This window comes from Protopterus annectens, chromosome 14.part0 (genome assembly GCF_019279795.1).
Source record: "Protopterus annectens isolate FY-2018-M chromosome 14.part0, PAN1.0, whole genome shotgun sequence".
NCBI lineage: Eukaryota > Metazoa > Chordata > Ceratodontiformes > Protopteridae > Protopterus > Protopterus annectens.
The window spans coordinates 99369180-99376571 of NC_056748.1; the positions used below are offsets into that span (position 1 = coordinate 99369180).

General features: G+C 34.6%; 1 non-coding gene across 1 annotated transcript; it reads left to right on the forward strand.

The window, feature by feature from the left end:
• Positions 1-1659: 1659 nt before the first annotated feature.
• On the forward strand, positions 1660-1732 carry TRNAM-CAU. The gene has a single exon. It is a non-coding gene; the product is annotated as a tRNA-Met (tRNA).
• Positions 1733-7392: the final 5660 nt, after the last annotated feature.

The window sequence follows — 7392 nt, forward strand, 5'->3', positions numbered from 1 at the left end:
ATGATTGTCATATACCTTGTATCGATTCTTAAATAAAGTTTCTCTATTATTTCTAATTTGTTATAATTATTTAAACTACAGATGTTTTTGTTTTATTTTTGACAATTGTAAAATAATTGTTCTTAAAATGTTTTGCAATAATTTGGAGCTTTTCTCCCTGGGACTCAATGGAAAATAGGTTTCTTCCCAGTCAGACTTTTCCGGTAATCAAATGTCAGTGAATAAATAAATATATATATGATTCTAGGTTGTTGATCAGACACATCATTTGTAGCCCAGTTTCAAAATCCCATTTCCTAAGTACAATATGAAAAGACTACTACCTAATTTTAACTACTTTCACTGAAGGTCTGAGGTGCCAAAACAAGGCTGGATGTATAGTTTTGCATCCATTTGTCTAGGATGCACTTGAAGAGTGTCAGGGATTTTCTTCACTTTATGTTTTAAGGGAAGTCTATTCCATAAAAGATTGACTTTTTGAGAGAGAGAGAGAGACAGAGAGACAGAGAGATCGATCTATCATGCCAACTTGCTCTGTTAATGATACAGTAGAAGTTTGTTTCCCTGGAACAGGTATTTAAGGTGTTTAATTTATAGATAGGTAGGAGGTCACATTGGGCTAAATCCTTAAAGTATTTGTTAGTTAGGCGGAAGCACTCCTCAAGAGTGTGTAAGATACAGAGAGCAGATAAACTACTTCAAAGTTATCTGTGTAGCACAAGAAAAGGGAGGGAGGTTGGCATAATGTTTAAGGTGTTTATCTTACAGACACAAGGTCTAGGTTCATAAGTTCATAGATTATTACTAGGTTTGCTGCCCTTGTGAGCCATTTTAAGCCTAGCCAATTATCCCCTGTGAGATTCAAACCCTGTACCTTGTGTTTGTAAGGCAAACACCTTAACCATTAGGCCACCCTCCCAGTCAGCATTTGATTCTCACATAGGTTAATTGGCTAGGATTTAAATGGCACACAAGGGCAGTTAGCTTAGTATGAATCTATGAGACTTATATTAAGGATTATTTATTATATTTAATATTTATTGTAAATATGTTTACTATGGTAACTCATTACTGTATAACTTACTCAAATTTGTTAATCATTATAAAAACAAAACTTATTCAAAATTGATTAGCAAAATTAAAACAAAATTTAAGTAATAAGTTTTAACTAGTTTATTTATATATTTATTATATTTAACAATTAATATTCATTGTAAACACGTTCATTATATCAATTCACAACTACACAATTTATTTAAATTTGTTTTGTAACATAAAAACAAATTTATACAATATGTCTATGTTAGTGTGACGATTTGTTATATGAACAAAAAACTCAAAAGTTTATAATTAAAAACTAAACCCTTTGTTATTGAGTGTTGATTGACTTAATCAAGTAATTAAAGCATTAGTATTTGATTAATATAGTTTGTACTCTGATGATGCCCTAACATGGAAGGGTGAAATGTTACAACTGTTTTACTGTTTTCTTTGTTCTAAATAAAGAAGATTGTGCATCAAGTTCTAGGAGTCAAGGTTCTGATTGTTGCTGCTTACTAGTATTGGTCGGAAGTTTGTTTCAAACTTATATTAAGGATGTCACAATAATATCAGAGAATCAGTGGAAATTAGATGTTTCCCTATTCCATTTTTTAAGAAGCCTTGTTAGTGCAGTTGGTAGCATGTCAGTCTCATAATCTGAAAGTTGTGAGCTCAATCCTCACACAGGGCAGCTTTAACTTTGCTGAAAGGTTGGCATAATGTTTAAGGTATTTACCTTACAAACACAAGGTGCAGGATTTGATTCTCACATAGGGTAATTGGCTAGGCTTAAAATGGTCCCCAAGAGCAGTTAGCCTAGTATTATGAACCTGTGAAAAACAAGGCCTTAATTGTGAGGAAATGCTGCAGTCTTTTGAGATGTATCATGTGCTTAGATAAGTATATACTGAAAGTGACATTATATTATATTATGGGTCAGATAAGGGAGGAGAAGGATACTAACTTCTTCTGACCTTGAAGTTATTCCCTGGTAATCAGTCTGATCAGATAATGTGATTTCTTAATGACAGAGAACACATGGAGACCAACGGATAGTTCATTGTGAATGAAAGTGCCCAGGCCACTAATAACCATATCCGTTTTCAAAGGGATGTCATCTATGTGATGCATTGTATTTCAAGTGAATTCTATGGTTATCTGAATTAATCATAGTAATTTATATGGAGTAATTAAAGTTAACAGTTGCATGTCGATGCATTCTGAGGTTATCCACTATTTTATTTTTTATTTAACATTTGTTGACCGGGAAAGTCCTACTAGGACAGAGCCCATTTTCAGTGGAGGCCCAGGGAGAAACTCTCCAGCCACCTGTCTTTGGAATGTGGGATGAAACTGGAGTACCCAAAGGGAACCTACACGAACACAAGGAGGACATGCAGACTCCATGTTGAAGGCACCACAGCCAAGAATCAAACCAGAGAACGTCTTGCTGTGAGGCAACAGCATTAACTACTGCACCACACTAGTACATTAGGTCAGTGTAAATATTATAGAGGACTGTTGGTGATAACTGTATATTAATAAAGACTTAAAACATATCATTTTTCTGCTATTCCATTATATCTGCTTTTAAAACATTAAATGAGCTGTGATGTCTCAACTCAAATGGTTAAGCAATATAGCCACAAGAATGTTGGTCTGCTATGTGTGGGTTCAAACCCCAGTATAGCTTATCTTTAAACCATTATTGTCAGTAATTCATGTACTATTGCACATCACCTATGGAAGGTCTAAATTTCTTTGGTGACGTATACAGTACAGATGTTTACACATCTATCATGGCCGTGATGCACTGATGCCTATAGCACTAGGCTGCTGCTGACTACGCATTTCTTCATTATCCAAAAAGCTTCTGGAAATATCTTACAGTATACTTTTGTATGTCTGAATGCTGAGAAATACATGTATTAGTAAACACTAACTTTTAAAAATCAGAACAGTCTTTTATAATTCATGTCTGCTTATGTCAGTGTAATGAATGTAAGATCAATGCAGGTCATCATGGCTGAAATATGTGTGAGTCTTTTTAAAACAATGCAAATACTAGAAGTGTGGATTTATAATACTTATACTGTTTTATGGTCGTAGGCTTAAAAAAGAATGCAGAGACTTTCCTCATACTTAATTTACATTTGTTGGATTGAATCCCATGCCTGTGCAATAATTCATGTCATGGTTACTTACCTATTTAAAGTGCATACCATTATTTTTATGCAAATTATGAAAGTTAAACTCGAATGTGTCGACACAGGCTAGTTTTATAAAACTGATAAATAGGCATGCTGTCATTATTCCATAGACTTTGACAACATTAAAAAAATGATTTCTGTTATCTCAAATGCTTAAGCAGTCAGACATTATGATTGTTGCTTATGTGTGGTTCAAATCTCAGTATAGTCTGTTACTGACAGTAACTCGTACTATTGCAGATCACATACGAAGATCTATATTTGTTTAGCTACTTATATAGTACAGATATTTACATGTCTAGCATGACCATGATTCTTTGATACCTATCACACACAGGCACATATCTCCCTTATCAGCAAAGTTTCTAGAAACATCATACAGTATACTTCTGTTGATAATGCCGTATGTGTGAATGTCGGGTAATACTTTCATATGTTACCTCTACAGTTTAAAATTATACAACAGTCTATTATAATCCATTCTTCTTTTAACTGATGGCTCTTCCACATAATGTACATGTGTAAGTCTGAATAACACAGTTGTACAGTAATTCCTTTAATGGTTATTTATGTGTTGCAAATGCAGACAATTTTTTTCTTGCAAACTGTTGCACTTAGAAACCTGACTGTGTAGATCACTAATTCTTTATCCAGATGGTTAGGTGTGTCCTTATACTTACAAAATGTTATCTTACATTGGTACATCTGTTAAGGTGTAATGCTTCCCTGCATGTTCATAGCTGCAAGTTTTTGAATTTCATCAACTAATGCAATCATGGCAAAGGTCATTTAGCTAAGCAAGAAGAGTTCTGGTTTGTTGTGTAAGTATAGGTGACAGTTGTAGGTTTAAATCTAGGTTAATCCCATTTGTCTGAAGTAATCCTCGTGTGTGCATAGTCATTCATCAATAAATTAATATACAAAAATGTGATATTGAATATCAGTGCTTGGAACTGTACTAATAACTTATTTTTTCACTGTATGAATTTACTGTGAAAAATATTAATGTTTACATAAATTTCAGTGGAATGTAGTGTTATGTGTTATCAACAAGTGCTTGTAATTACATTAAGGTTATGTGATGTTTGTTAACACACCCTAAATGACTGACACCTCTGTCACCTGGTATATTGGTTTTGATTTTAATGTTTTAAATATATGTTGCTTGTGCTGTTACTGCTGTTTGAAAAGCAGGCAGTAGCAAACTTGTTTATATGGCAGAGGTTCTTACTGAATTGTGCATAGCCTGCCTATTCTATTATTGAATGAGAATCTACTAACTCAACACTCTTAATGCTGTTATGAAACCATTATTGGCATGCATTTCTTGAATTCCACCTCTCTTGCAGTTCTGTATAAATGCACTGTGATAGTTTGCTAAACACAGTATTGCATACTGCTTTATGTTATTGGTGTGCCAGAAACCATGCCTAGATCTATTTTATAATGGAGGTGTTGAACACTGTCTTAATGATCATCATTGCGTTGTTTTCATTGTGGAAATACATATGTAAACATAAAAAGTAGGCAGTGGCAATGATACATTTACATTTCTTGGGGACACTTATGAATGCGTGTCATATAAATAAATTCTAGATGTTACATGCTATCACTCTGCTTGTAACAGTGTGCAGTTTTTCTTCATCTTTCAACTTCCATTTTGATTATATACTGTTGTGATGTCAAACATTAGCCATGTTGCATTGCTCATCTCATTTGCATATATATTTTCAGTTTACCATAGAATGTTACTATGGCGATCATTTTTTGACACATTTTAATCATGATATGTAAACATGGCACATTAGTTGCACACAATGATGAGTTATAGTGGAAATGTAAATATTAAATTAACACAACATAAATGTATAAGGCACACACTGAGTAAAGAATAGGGCCATATTGTCAAGGCTTTGCTCTCAGAGTCTGTGGGTGACACTCTCTTAAGATTTATTTGGTAAATGGTTATAACAGGGACAGAATTCCCAAAGCTTTTCTGTATCAGTGTCAACTTCTACTGCAAGTCTTTTTTAACCAGGCCCTTTTATATATATCTATATATATATATATATATATATATATATATATATATATATATCTATATATATATATATATATATATATATATATATATGTTTGTGTGCTGTGCTTATGTGGTTAACATTCATAATGAAGGCTGAGACATCAATAAATGAGCACGTAATAACAGATACATGTCTGATACTCTGATTAATGCATGTCATGTAATGTATCAGAGTAAATTAATAACAACATATGATGAGCACACTTAACCCATTCATGAGTTTCCATTTATATCATTTATATATGACTATTATGACATCTAGAATGTTGAATAATCATGACATTACACTTATTTTTGTACCTCTGTGTTTTTTGTTATGCAACATATAAACCTTATGGTCCGAATCTTGTGACCTTTATGCTGTTACAACTAAAATACCATGTACGGTTTTATATGTTTGGATGTTATTACTTGCATATCATATATCTTTACAGTTATGTAGGTTCACATCTGTCATTACAATGATACATAGTTGTTTCAGATGTCTGCCTTTAAGGTGGATTGTGTTATGTAACATATGTCAATATATACTGTGAAGCAGTAGATAGATGTGGTAATATAGTGTGACTTGCCATGTGTATTATATGGGTCTATATTAGAAGACCACAAGTCTAAAAGCACAAATGCTCTAAAGAGCGAAAATGCCTGACCTCAAAATCATTATTATGGGGGGCTGTGCCCCCCCCCCAGCTAAATACATATTCCAACTCTGAGATCGCACTACGGTGAGGGAAGGGCAAATATTCTGATCTTCACTGTACTGTGATCTCCAAAAAAGCACTTAGAGGTCTGGCATCTTTGCTCTTTAGAGCGTTCATGATTATAAACTTTTGGTCTTCTAATACATACCCATATTACATACATACCCCTGTTATGAGACTGTTCTCCTTTTCAGGACCTTCATAATGCTTCAGCAACATTTATTATGCATAGTTTAATCTGTAGTTTGTTACACAATACGTAGACATATGACTATTGTCATGTTTTGTAACATACCTGTCACTGCAATAGGTTGCACATGGTCACGCTATGTATATGATATCTGTCTATGTGCTTAAATCATGGAAACATATTTTAACAGGAATATGCATTTCTCTGCATGCCTTCTCATTAATTAGGTTTTATTCCAGACATGTTTTGCACATGACTGTGGTATATTACATCATGTTGTAATTTATTATGGACTGAATGTATGCCGGACATCAAATAAGGTTTTATAGGTTCATAGGTTCTAAGGAGGTTACTAGGCTAATGGCCCTAGGGCCCTTACAAGCCTGGCTAAGTTCAACTCTTGTTCCCTTAAGGGTCTAGAGATATGGTCTATGTTATAAGCAGATCTAAATCAGCACTGACTGCACCTATCCAAGAAGGACACAGGAGAAACCCCTGGGGTGAATTTATGGTTTCCCATCCAATCATCTATGTTACGCTTAAAAAGGGTTAACAAGGGGCTCTGTTTAACCTGTATTGGAAGTTTACTCCAGAGGAGAGACAACCTCTGGGAGACATATCTGTCTTTCCAGCAAGTCCTGTTGATATCACATGCTGGTTTAAGGACCCTAGAGTGAGTGAATTGTGTACCATTTGGCTTATGAATGTGCAGCATTTCCATTAAGGCAGGCTCAGAGGTTGCTCTGTATGCAAGGCACAGGTTGCCTCTGAGTAGTCTATATGATACAGAGTATTGCGACAGTGATTTCAGTCTATGCACTTAAGACATGTGCTGAAGACCCTGAATTTTCTTTATGAGAAATTTTGAGATCTCGCCAGTTGCTGCAGGTGCCTGTTTAAGTACATACCAAAGGAAGCACTGTACTCTAGTATTGGCCTGATGAGGGAAGAGTACAGGGGGTTATAACCTCTTTTGTTCTGGAAGCTATGCCCTTGCTTATGAGTTGAGCATCATGTAAGGCCTTCCTTACCACCATGGAGACATGGTGATCAAAAGTAAGGTTGCTGTCAACCTGTGGGCTCAAATCACCACTGATTTAGAGCTTAGGGTGTTGTTATTAATATGGTATTCTGCAGGGACATTGCCTTTACCAAAGGGGATTATAA